This window comes from Lacerta agilis, chromosome 1 (assembly GCF_009819535.1).
Source record: "Lacerta agilis isolate rLacAgi1 chromosome 1, rLacAgi1.pri, whole genome shotgun sequence".
NCBI classification, from domain to species: Eukaryota; Metazoa; Chordata; class Lepidosauria; order Squamata; family Lacertidae; genus Lacerta; species Lacerta agilis.
The window spans coordinates 59,154,868-59,169,078 of record NC_046312.1 but is presented as its reverse complement, the minus strand read 5'-3'; positions in this window follow the sequence as shown (position 1 = coordinate 59,169,078).

Here is a 14,211-nt window from a genome sequence, read left to right as displayed (position 1 = left end):
GAGTATAACCTAGCTAAGACTGGCAGGACAGCTGACTCTATGGTCTTAACCCTTTCATGTATTAAGTAGAGTTAAGCATGTTGGTTATCACTTAAAAAACATACAGGGGATGCCTGGCTTGAGCTGCAAGCCAATTATCATGAAAGGGAAAATGGTGTCAAATTGCAAACCACGCTTGAGAATATTTATGTAAAGTTATTTACATGATAACTTTCTGTAAGTAAACGTACTGCTGCAGGCAGGAGCAGAGAGTGTTAAAAAGTATAGGGAGAACAAGAAGATCCCTGCTGGATCAGACCAAAGTTATCCTTAGTCCATAATCCCACTATACCTCTGGTGAGCTGTGAATGTTGTGGGCATCTGTCCCACCACAGTGATAGCAAATGCGGACGTTGTCCCAGCAAATCTTCCTGGAGAATGGAGGTTCTGGCTTAGGTAAAGGTAAGGTATAAAGGACCCCTGGATGGTTAAATTCAGTCAAAGGTGACTATGGGATGTGCCACTCATCTTGCTTTCATGCTGAGGGAGCCAGCATTTGTCCACAGACAGCTTTCTGAGTCATGTGGTCATGTGGCCAGCATGACTAAACTGCTTCTGGCACAACGGGACACCATGACGGAAACCAGAGTGCACGGAAACACAGTTTACCTTCCTGCCACAGTGGTACCTATTTATCTGCTTGCACTGGCGTGCTTTCAAACTGCTAGGTTGGCAGGAGCTCAGACAGAACAATGGAAGCTCACCCCCATTGCATGGATTCGAACTGCTGACCTTCTGAATGGCAAGCCCAAGAGGCTCAGTGGTTTAGACCACAGTGCCACCTGCTTATCAGTCTCTCAATAGCATGGAGTGCCTTCTATCAGCTTCAGCTAGTAGTCCAGCTGCCATCCTTTCTGGACAGGGATAGCCTAGCTTTACTTGTCTATGCTCTGGTAACCTCCAGGTCAAACTGTTGCAATGCTTTGTACATACAGCTGCCTTTGAAGATGGTTTGGAAGCTACAGCTAGTAGCTGAGGTGGCTGGAGTACTGTTTCAAAACAAAAATAATAATTTCATTTTGTCAGCTTCTTTGTTGTACTTCTTTTTATAACTAACAAGTTTCTAAAACCCATTTGGAGGCTGAAAAATCTAGCTGTAGAACTGATAATTATTTTCCCCCCTCGGGGAATTTGTGTGCACTGTAAGTAAAGCTATTTTCTGTTTTTAATTAATGACTATTCCTGGATAAATGGTAATGTTAATAATAAGTGATATATATTAAACAAACCCAATAAAACCCACTCTTGCATTAATTATGCTGTAAATTTCCATTGAAAACCAATGTTAGGTATAATTTAACTTGCCCAGCAGTTTTGCCTTAAAACACAGCAGACAAATGAGATAATGAGATTTAAAATATTTTCATGTTCACATATATTTATTGGAAAAAGCAGTTAAATATATGAGTGTCATTTGATGTACTATGAAGCAGCCCTTAATTCTAAGAACTGGTTTTCTGACCCCATGCTCATCCATGAAACCTCTAAAACAGGCTTCCTCAAACTCGGCCCTCCAGATGTTTTGAGACTACAATTCCCATCATCTCTGACCAGTCACCACTGGTCCTGCTAGCTAGGGATCATGGGAGTTGTAGGCCAAAAACAGCTGGAGGGCCGAGTTTGAGGAAGCCTGCTCTAAAACCTACCTCCACAGTATGTATGTCACTGGAAACCACATGAGCAGCAAGTGCTGTTGTCCTTTTGGTCTTTCCATAGATATCTGTTTGGCCACTGTGAGATCAGGATGATGGGCTAGATAAGCCATTGACCTGATCCGACCGACTCTTCTTATGTTCTTAAATGTTTATGTATTAGATGCTTATTGCTGGGTGCCACCCACATGGGCAGAGTGCATTTTCCTCTCACTGGGTAACTACTATTCTACCCTGTTAGATTTGGGGGAAAGGTTTCTTGTAAATTTACATTCATATGTTGTATGCATGAGTGTATATGACTGAAGCCCAAGACAGTCACAGAAGAATTAACATGACCATTTGGCATTTTATAAATTAACGGATAGCTCTTGCTATCTTATTCCAGACAAATTGCAAACAAAGAGGTTGGTGTTCGGAAAATCTACCCAGTATTTAAGGTAAGATATGGGAATGCAGACTTTTGAGCAGTTCTTGTAACTTCAGTTGCATCTACGGAGGAACTGCCCTAAAAATGCATTTCATTCTGTATGCAGAGGACAATGACAAAAAGACTTTTGAAAGATGTGCTGTGTTACTTGTCCACACCTAGCTTAATCCTAATCCTGCCTTGTTCTCATGACAACATAGATTCTGTCCCAGGAGCTCGACCAAAGTTTGCTCCAGCTGTTTCAGTCAGCCTATCATGTGCCGGTATTTTTTTCTTCTATTGCACCTTTCCCCACTCTTAGCCATTTCAGCTGAAATGTTTGGCTATAGGGCACGTGCTAGCTGATTTACAGCGTGGGACTGGAATGCCACTAGGATATCTGATCTTTAAATATGAGATGGAAACATAACTATGGAAATTGTGATTTCCTGTGGCAGGTCTTTTTGGCTCATTCCAGCAGACTTTTCAGAGGTGAAGGAAAGGAAAGGAGCAAATTCTCGGGAGGATACTGCTGGTGGTTTGGTACACCATAGCTATTTTTCCAGCTTGTCAATTAAGTTTGATTTTAGGCAGTTCTTTAGGAGGCATTTTTGGGGAGGATAAATAATACCTCTGTGTGGCCCAAGCCAGAGCACGATGACAAGTAACAGAAACTTTTAATTACAGGTGGGTAGCCGGGTAGCCGTGTTGGTCTGCCATAGTCGAAGCAAAATAGAAAATTCTTTCCAGTAGCACCTTAGAGACCAACTGAGTTTGTTCTTGGTATGAGCTTTCGTGTGCATGCACACTTCTTCAGATACGCTGAAACAGAAGTCACCAGATCCTTAAATATAGTGAGCGAGTGGGGAGGGGTATTACTCAGAAGGGTGGTGGGAATGGGTGATCAGCTGATAGGTGTGGAAAACCTGTTGACGACTCTTAACGGCTGCAATTAGTCTTGCGGGGAAAGGCAAGGGGTGAGATGGCTAAAGATAGCTTTGTTATGTATAATGAGATAAGAATCCAATGTCTTTGTTCAGACCAGGTTTCTCCATGGTTTTAAGTTTGGTGATTAGTTGCAATTCAGCCACTTCTCTTTCCAGTCTATTTCTGAAATTTCTTTGTATTAAGACAGCTACTTTGAGATCTTTTATAGAATGTCCTGGGAGATTGAAGTGTTCTCCTACTGGTTTCTCTGTCTTGTGATTCCTGATATCAGATTTATGTCCATTTATCCTTTAGCGTAGTGTTTGGCCTGTTTGTCCAATATCAGATTTATGTCCATTTATCCTTTGGCGTAGGGTTTGGCCTGTTTGTCCAATAAAACAGGCCAAACCCTACAATTATATCCTACGATTTATGTAATACAGTTGATATTGTATTCAATATAATAAATTATATTTAATTATCTGTTGCATTGATACCTTCCCAAGGAGAATTTCAAAAGGGCACACGAAGAACCCTGCTGAATCAGGCCAGAGCTCATCTAGTCCTGCCTTCTGTTTCCAAAACAGATACCACTAGGAGACTCACCAGCCAGGCCATCCTTTTGTATACCCTAGCAACTGGCCTTCAGATACATACTGCAACACATTTCAAAGAAGCAATATCACAAGCGCCACATTTCTTATGTACAATCGGGTGCGGTAATTCTTGCAGGAATGATTATCGCAATGATCACTTTATTATTTGTTTAGGCTAATAACTGTGATGGTTGCGCTAATCACTCCTGCAGTCATGTTGCTTTTAGTGTTATAATGTACAGTGGTACCTTGGGTCTCAAACTTAATCCGTTTCAGAAGTCCGTTCCAAAACCAAAGCGTTCCAAAACCAAGGCACACTTTCCCATAGAAAGTAATGCAAAAAGGATTAATCCGTTCCAGACTTTTAAAAACAACCCCTAAAACAGCAATTTAACATGAATTGTACTAACTAGACCATTGATCCATAAAATGAAAGTAATAATCAATGTACTGTACTATAAAATAAATCAGACCGTATTGTAGATGATAAAAATTAAAATTAATGTTTTTCTTACCTGCACTGATGGTAGTCATTGTTTAGATGGAGGGCTTTTGTCTATTTCCACAGTCACACAATCAATCAATCAATCAATCAATCAGTAGCTGAACTGGGTTCCACATAGTCACAAAAACAAATTAACAAAAAAAGCCTCAAAAACAAAAACGCAAAATAAATAGCAAAAACATAAGCGCCAAATACAGTGGTACCCTGGTTCTCGAACTTAATCCATTCTGGAAATCCATTTGACTTCCGAAATGTTCGCAAACCAAGGTGCAGCTTCTGATTGGTGCAAGTGCCCTGGAAACAATAGCCAACAGCCACATCAGATGCTCGGCTTCCGAAAAACGTTCAGAAACCAGAATGCTTACTTCCGGGTTTTCGGTGTTTGAAAACCAAGGTACCACACCACTGTATACATTGTTGTCTGCTTATAACAAATGCTTTCATTTTAAGTGGCAGAAGGAGGCATCAATTTGCAGAATGTTCCCATCATTCAGCTGTTGTCTTTACCAAGCCTTTCCTAAAGAGACATGGAAATGTTGCAGTTGGAACTACCAATACATATGTTAAGATCACACTCCTCTCCTTTTTTACTGGAATTATAGGGAAAGTATGATTGATTGAATTATGGGTAGAAAAAGTAGCAACTCTTCATCTGTTCTTCCTCCAGAAATAATTTCACGAATTCTGCAAAAAAGCCCTGACGCCCCAACATTATATCTCTTTCAACATTATATCTCTCTAACAAAGTCAGCCATAATTGGCTTGAGATTGGGTTTTTTTGTTTTAATTGCATGTTGAAAAGTTCAGACTTCACAAATTTAAACCCTAGAACAAAGTGCTAAGAAAACATAGCTGACAGTACATGTTAGTAATAAACTCCTATCTTGTACTGTGCCATAAGTAGGGGCACAGTTTATGGAGAAGGAATGTCCTTTCTGATATTCCACAGGAACATCTGAGGAGAAAGACATGTTGCTATTATGAAGTATAACCACAAAACATAATGGGTTATACCCACTGTCAGCCATACTCAGAGTGCATCCATTTAAATCAATTGACTTTTTTTATTTTAATGTGTATGCTCTGAGTATACTTTAGTTGGATATCACTCAACAAATGCTTTAAAACAGGGTAGCCAATTTGGTGCCCTCCAGCTGTTATGGACTACAAATCTCATCAGCCAATGGTCAATGGTCAAAGATGATGGGAATTGTTTTCCACAACATCTGGACTACTTCACATTGGCTCCCGCCTGCTTTGAAAACATTGGTGTTTGTAACAAGAGTAGACCTGTGAACTTTCCTACACAGCCATCCACATTTCTAATCTATTTGATTCATCACTGAAACTGATTGTTGTTGTCGTTCAGTTGTATCCGACTCTTCGTGACTCCATGGACCAGAGCACGCCAGGCACACCTATCCTTCACTGCCTCTTGCAGTTTGGCCAAACTCATGCTAGTCGCTTCGAGAACACTGTCCAACCATCTCATCCTCTGTCGTCCCCTTCTCCTTGTGCCCTCCATCTTTCCCAACATCAGGGTCTTTTCTAGGGAGTCTTTTCTTCTCATGAGGTGGCCAAAGTACTGGAGCCTCAACTTCAGGATCTGTCCTTCTAGTGAGCACTCAGGGCTGATTTCTTTGAGAATGGATAGGTTTGATCTTCTTGCAGTCCATGGGACTCTCAAGAGTCTCCTGCAGCACCATAATTCAAATAATTCACTGAAGCTTATACAATCTTGTAAAGGAGGAAATTGAGGTAAACCTCAAGATTGTGCTGTAAGTTTTTGTTTATTTTTTCTATTGCTGGCTGTATCAAAGGATAATGAAAACTCGAACCACACGCCTTCTGAATAGTTTCTATCCAAGAGCTTTGATTGCACTTAATAATGATCTCAGGGTCAGTAGTAAGTAATAGTAAGCAGTGAGTAGTAAGGAATGAGACAGGCTCTTAGGTTATGCTATGCTTTTAATAGGTTATGTTATACTCTGGATTATGTTATGTTTTAATAGATTATGTTTTAATAAGGATGAGAGTGTTGGAGATATGTGCAAATGTGTATGGTAAATCCGGTCTTTGGGTGTTTGATTTTCGTTGTTGTGTATACTGTGTATATACGAACAATGACAATAAATAAATAAATCTAAAATAAAAAAATAAAAAAATTTGAGAATGAAAAATGTCGAAAGAAATAATCACTGCAGCAGTTCTCAATGTCAGGGGAAGAAATAAAAAATCATGGCGTTGTCTCTAATGTGCAGAGAATACAGATGAGTCTACCAAATTCCCCCTGGACCACCCATTGCTATTGTGTTTTTTTGGGGGGGGGGCAAACGTCAGATCAGCCCAACAAGCTCAGTGATAGTCTTAAAAAAAATAAATGACTCTGAAGGTTGCATAGGCTGCAGTCAGGGATAATGGGAGCTGAAATTCAACAGTATCTGGAGGACTACAAGTTCCCCATCCCTGCCCTATACAGTATAATTAGGGGCAGGGAGGGGAAATCCAACTTGTATGAAAATCCAGATGTTGGGGAAAGGGCAGATTGGCTAGAATTTATGCACATTTTAAGTCTTGTATTTCCTTGGTGAAGAATGATGGGTTAAGTGACAGAGTGCACCTAACCATCTCCATTATTCATCCCATACCATGATTAAGGAATTACCATGGTAACAACTTGTATGCATTATCAGTCCTCATAGTGACTAAGCCAGCAACAGCCACCTGTCTTGCCACTGCACAAGTTACAGCTCCCCTTGAATTTTATTATCCTAAATTGAAATCTCTTTCTTTCTCCTAAAAATGAAATCATATGCTTCTTTGTTTTAACGTGCCTTCCTCCTACCAAGTTGTTTCCCCACTGAGATCTCTGAAGTAACCATTCAAGGGCAAAACAAAACAAAAACAAGAAACCTTACAATCATTCTTACCATTCAGTAACTAGTGAACTTTTTAGAGGGAGATAGTTATAAAACTTATTTCTCTTGGGGAAGAAACTCACTCTTTCTCTCCCACCCCACCCCATGACCAGATGTTTTTTGGGGGGAAACTTTCAAATTCAGAGTGTTTCTCCTCCGTACTAAGCCCTTTTGCTGTGCTGTGCTTTTAAAATGGCTGCTGAAACAATATACTATCCTTAGAGGGGAAACTAGCCTTCTCCATTGGGTTTTTAAAATAATGAAATTATACCTCATTCAGAAATACCTCTGTAAACTTGGAAAAGGGAAATTAATCTTTTCCTTTAGGATTTACTCTATCCATGATTCTTCCTAATTATATGATATAGTGAAAGGGTGTGTGTGTGTGTGTGTGTGTGTGTGTGTGTGTGTCGAGAACTGCAGAAGTGATATCCAGGGATCAGCAGTGAACTTTGATCCCACTGAAATCCTTCTCAGAATTGCCAAAGGCTTTAATAAGATCTGGATTTCAAATTAACATGGTTGTGGCCATAATATAACCCTTCAGAGGCCTCCTATGCAATTTGGATACTTCACCCCAGGAACTTGCTGCATCAGGAGGCTCGATATCATCTCTTTTGTGGGTGATTATTTTGATACTTCAGGGAAAATGTGTCATTCATTCAAAGGACATAAAGTCCAGCAGCAAGCTCTAAGAGTTATAGTGAAGTGCCCCCCAAAATACTTTGTTCCAGTTAAATGTAGAAAATAGAACCACAGCTCAGCTTCATGTTCCATCCAGAGAATATAAAAATGAACTAGAAAAATGACATTGTGTCCATAATAAAATTACAATATCTGACAGTTCAGAGAGAGAGAGAGAGAGAGAGAGAGAGAGAGAGAGAGAGAGAGAGAGAGAACATATGTACATGTTTGGTTTACTACCCTCCAACATTTCTCCAATGAAAATAGGGTGCCGCACCACCACCCATTGAGTCTCCACAGAGAATAACCAATCAAGACATGTTTGAAGTGAAATAAGGCCACAACCTCATTGATTATAGATGTAGAAGTTGACATAGGCATTGGGTATAACCATTGACCTCCAGCCCACCTGATGGAAGGATTTCTGGCATGGTCAACCTGGACACAGGGGAGTCCTATGGCATACATCAAATAGGAACACCCCTGTGGGATTGCCGCCTTGAGGGGTGCTATTGCCCTAGTCCCTGCCTGGGCTTTGGACAGAAGCAACACCTCACAGATCTCTTTAATGGGATACTATTCTCTTTGGAAGGGCAAGGCCTAAGGCTTACCCATTGCCTAAACCATCAAAAGTTGTGACGATTGCTATGTGGTAGGCAAACCACCAGGCAAGAGCCAGTTGACCTGGAGGGAAATGCAATGACTAACATGTAGGGAGGGAAGGAGGGAGATCTGACAACAAACTGAATGTGCAGCCACTGGTGCAGGGCAGGATCTCTCAACTCACAGGAGTGGCTGTGGGGAGCTGCAGAAATAAAATTATGGGGAACCTAGTTGCACAGGTGGAACTCTGCATGAGGTTCTCTGGATACAAGCCAATGTCTTGGACTGCAATCTAGGGCAAACATTTCAGTCAAACACTATAAATCAATTCATACATAGATAAATAAATATGCAGAGGATTGTATCAGCATTGCTGTCCTACCGGCTCAGTAACTAAATATGCCTGAATTTAATGACTGCTGAGAGATACATGCTAAAAATGCCACGTAAACCATTACTTTTTGTTTGAATGGTCTAGCATTACCCAACTGGAAGGGATTTTGAGAGGGGAAGGATAATACAGCAGTGAAAAGGTAATTCACAGATCATTTTAATGTTCCAGTACCAGAATGAGGACACTGACTTGCATTTTTAAAATGTATTCTTTTCCTTAGCACTGAAGCTTTTTTTTCTGCCCGCCTGACTAATCCATAAGACTACAATAGCTTCCAGCTCACAGACACAGTCTGGCGTCAATTGTTACATAAGGACTCAATTAACTGAATTTTGTGGGGCTGGTGCTAATAGGAAATTAGTGTCTGCATCTATCGTAGGCAAAGAAGGCTTTCCCATAACCATTTGGTGTCATATGTTTAATGTTTACCATTTCCCTGACCAGTATATTTCAATGAGCTGATATAGAATCATAGAACTGTGGGGCTGGAAGGGATCCTGAGGGTCATCTAATCTAACCCCTTGCAATACAGGAATCTCAACTAGATCATCCATGACAGATGTCCATCCAGCTTCTGCTTAAAAACCTGCTTAAAAACCTCCAAGGAAGGAGCGTCCACCACCTTCCGAGGGAGACTGCTCCACTGTTGAACCGCTCTTCCCACCAGAAAGTTCTTCCTGGTGTTTAGCTGGAATCACCTTTCTTGTAACTCGAAACCATCTGTGCACATGCTTATTTTCTCCTGCACTTTCAGATAGCCAGATAGTTAAATGTTTTCAATATTAAGAGACATGTCAGTCAGAAAAACATTGTGGGAAATACGTTTCCGACACCACATAATACAGGACAAAATTTGCACTAGAATAGGGAATTAGGGCATTGCTTGATGCTTCGGAACGCTGATTACTTTCTGTGTGTAGTAGTTGGCTCAGTGGTAGCAGGGGGGAAGTTAATGGTAATGCAATTCTATTTTCAAGAGGAAAAGCACAATGGGCTATTAAAATTTTAACAGACAATAACATTATGAATGTTTTATTATTGTTGTTGTTATTTTGCCACCATTGAGTTAATCCTTGAGTCAGCCTCAGCCAGACCTTGAGTCATCTCCTTGGGGATGTATGAGATCCCTGGCCTGCAAGAGTTTTTCTATTCTCTTGAGTGAAGAAGCAGATCCACCCACCACCTAGTAGCAGGCAGCATGGTGGTCCTGCACTGCTCACCTGACCTGACCTCTCTCCTTTTTGTTTTGCTGCTATATAGCAGGACGGTGACAGGCACGGAGCAAGTGAGGTCGGCATGATGCCATTGCATTCAAAACATTCTCTTATATTATTTAGTGGCAGCCTTTCCCAGAACCCTAATCTGACTGTCCCTGGGGTTTGGGATTTATTCTTGAAGAGTCTGGAGTGAGGGAACAATCAAAACGTCTGGAGAAGGAATGATGCTGAAGCAGCAGCCCCAGGAGAGGAGGCCTTCTGAAACACTAATTATTAATAAAAATCTGGGACCTAGGAAGAAGCAGGAATGTGAAGCAATGAACCTGAAGGAAAGCCTTACTTGCAGAAGCGCACTAGATGTCTGCTAGCACCTTATTCAACCTCTTAGTCAGGCATGACATGCATTGAAGATACAAAACATGCCTCCTTTGATAACACCCCTTCCCCTGTGATACAGTGCAGCAGTTTCTATCAAATCTTCCTAAGCCTAGTTAAAACACTTTCCTGGACCAATGACTCTATTCCTATAGCAACGTAGGGAGGACACCTCTATCTATCATGCTGATAAATCAACATGTGATGTGGACGTCCCACATAGATGCTAGAACCATGCATTTCTCCCCCTTCCTCTTCTGAGGGTGGTTTACATATACAGCGGTACCTCTGGTTACGAATGCTTCGGGTTACGAACTTCGCTAACCCGGAAGTAGCTGCTCCTGGTTGCAAACTTTGCCCCAGGATGCGAACGGAAATCGCGTGCTGGAGGCACGTGTGCAGCGGGAGACCCCATCAGCGAAAGCACACCTTGGGATAAGAACGGTTTCAGCTTAAGAGAACGAATTAAGTTCGTAACCAGAGGTACCACTGTATGTCTGTTTGGCTGTGCAGCCTACACCTTCACTCTTCTCAAAGACACTCAGTTGTTTGATTACTTAGAAGTGTAGCCAGTCCATAAAAGCAACAATCCTATGGGTCAACCAATTGCTTTCTGATATTTCCATACGGCAACAGGATGAAAGAAAAGGCACACACCAACATCCCCAAGGATTAAATAACAATAGCAGAGCCTCAAAGATAGTGTTGTAGCTAAGCTACTGCACACAAGGGAATGTCTTATCAAGGGGAATAATAATATGGATGTATTATAGTCACAATTGATACTATATCAAATTTAAATAATTGTATGTTTTGTGCATTGCCACAAGAACTCTCCATCCACATAATCAGGCCGGCGGGGGGGATACACTTACAATCACTATTACATTTGATTGCCTTTTCTGGGTACACACTATCTAATCAGGTGTACTATTGATTTTTCTTTTTCTTTTTACTATTGCTTATGTAATCAGGAGGGAGAGAAGAGAATTGCAAAACCTTGCAAGCTCATATATAAGTGAATTGTTATGGATGCTGGGCTGAGATCCTTATTATGAGCCCAATAAATCACAAAATCAAAGAATATGTAAACAAGATTTATTTATTTATTTATTTTTTAAAAACCTTCAATAAAATATGTCAATAGCAGGCAGAAAATGCTTCTACTTTTATTGCCTATGAATTTTTTTAAGCGCTGTTGTTTTTTAAAAGATGAGCTGCAAATATATTCCAATCGCTCGCCCCTAGTGGGAATCAATAATTCATCCATCTGCATCTTCTTGCACTTTGCTGACAGTCCCTGACTAAATTAATGGCTGCACATGACAGAATGACTCCAGAGTCCCACAGGGGAGAGACTGCATTGCTGCACAAATGGCAAGCTCCTGGTGGCTCAGGTGCTACTGGTTAAGGAAAGGAGAAAATTCATACTTAGCATAAGCAAAAGCATTGAGGAGTGCACTTATAGTATCTAATACTGCAGAGTCAGACATCTAGTTCAGTATTTGGTCCATTTAGCTCAATATTGTCTATGCTGACTGGTAGTCATTAAGGATTTAGGGTCATGTATTACCAAAAATTACCAAAGTCTGCCCCTGCTGGTAGCAGCTAGGGATTGAACCTGGTCCTTTGGATGCCTAATATTCAGGATGTCACTTAGACCAGTGTTTTTCAACCACTGTTCCGCGGTGGTTGAAAAAGAGATGTTGCCTGGTGTGCCGTGGGAAAAATTTGTTTATTTGATTCCTATTCAAGAGAATTACTTTATATATAGTCAATATAGGCACAGAGTTAATTTTTTTAACATTTTCTAATGGTGGTGTGCCTCGTGATTTTTTTCATGAAACAAGTGTGCCTTTGCCCAAAAAAGGTTGAAAAACACTGACTTAGACCGTGGAATAGCCCTGGAACCTAAATTAGTCCTGTGCCTCAGCCTGCATAAATAAGGGCACTCATTGCACTGGACCCACGACAAAGGTGCACTGACTTCTATATCAGTGGTATAATGTTATGCATATTTTGCATTTCCACTACTTATGTCCTTAAAAAAAAAGATAATATCCTTGACAGCATTGTATTCCATCTCTTCAGCATTCTTTGAAGAATAAGCAACTCATAACAAGGCTCAAAGGATTTTGTTCTAAATAAAGAGCAGTGTAATTAAATTAGAATCGGACAGAAGAAAGCTGAATCTAACATGTGCATGAGCAAACTTACTGTCTAGAGAAAGAAGCAGATTCTGAGAGGTTTTTTGGTTTCTTTTTTTAAAGGCTGGGTTTTTTAATTCAGAGAGAAGAAGAAGAAGAAGAAGAAGAAGAAGAAGAAGAAGAAGAAGAAGAAGAAGAAGAAGAAACTCTTCATTTTAATTTTAAATTTCCATCTCTGTGGGATATGATTGACCTCTGAAAATGATTGTGTGTGAGAGGCTATTGATTCATTACAAGGTCAGATTTCAAGTCTATCAGTGTGTCTTGAAGTTGTAGACAGGATTTCACTCTGATTTTTAAGAGCTCAGCTTTATTATGAAGATTGGCCTGCACCTCTGGAAAAGTGTGGAGGAGGCAGTGTTTTCCAAATTTTAGGCTGGCACCCTCTAGTAAATTGTAGCTGCTTTACAGAAGTAGGTTCCTACATCTGTGCTGGTGGAGATAATACATAAAAAGTTCTCCTTTGAGCAACAGCACATCATCAACGTATCCTGCCTCAGTCTGGTCCTGGCTCTAGAGTTGAGGGCTAGATCTCCAGGACAGGGGGCTTGCCAGACACTAATGGGTTAAGGTAGCAGTCAGATATTTGGGCAATTCAGTGTGGGTCGGTGTTAAAGAATGTCCTCACCCAAAAGGGAAATGGAACAACTTGGCAAAGTGGCTTAGGCATGTTGCTTCCTGTGCAGGAGCTAAAGACCAGGCACTCATGAAGAATTCACTATACAGTTAACTTATAATACAATGGTATACATGTCTATTCAGAAGTAAGTCCCTTTGTGTTTAATAAGGCAGCCTACACTTTGGTTTAGGGTTGGCATTAGAAGAAAAACAGAACAAGCAGCTTAATGGCAGGGAGAAATTCAACAGGTGAAGACTTTTCTAGTTTAGAAACACACCATGTGTGCACCATGTCTGTGCCATCTAATTTTGTGTTATACCATGCCCTGCCCTCATGTCAGCCATTTTGTGACTTGCACCAGGAACACGCTCTCAAAATTCAAAATGTGCCCACTGGTCTGAAAAGGTTGACAATCCCTGCCACCAGGGAAACTTTAACTGTCAGTTAAGACGTTCTGGGGCAAGGGAGAAAGAAACTTTAAAAAAAAAAAGTTTATGGATGATATGAACTCTGCTTGATGATTATAGGATAGTTCTAGCCAAAGCAGATCTCTGAAATGCCTTACAGGGGCCTGCAGTGAAACATATATTGGTGCAGTTCCGATATGTGATTTTGAGTTTTTAAAAATATCCTGATACATAGTAAACAAAACTAAGGTACAGTACTAAGCATCTTGTCTTGAGCAGTTAATAGTACAGTGGTAAAGGTAAAGGGACCCTTGACAATTAGGTCCAGTTGTGTCCAACTCTGGGGTTGCGGCACTCATCTCGCGTTACTGGCCGAGGGACCCGGCGTAGAGCTTCCAGGTCATGTGGCCAGCATGACTAAGCCGCTTCTGGTGAACCAGAGCAGCACACAGAAACGCCGTTTACCTTCCCGCTGGAGCAGTACCTATTTATCTACTTGCACTTTGACGTGCTTGCGAACTGCTAGGTGGGCAGGAGCTGGGACCGAGCAACAGGAGCTCACCCTGTCATGGGTATTCGAACCACCAAACTTCTGATCAGCAAGCCCTAGGCTCTGTGGTTTAACCCACAGCACCACCTGGGGTACAGTGGTACCTCGG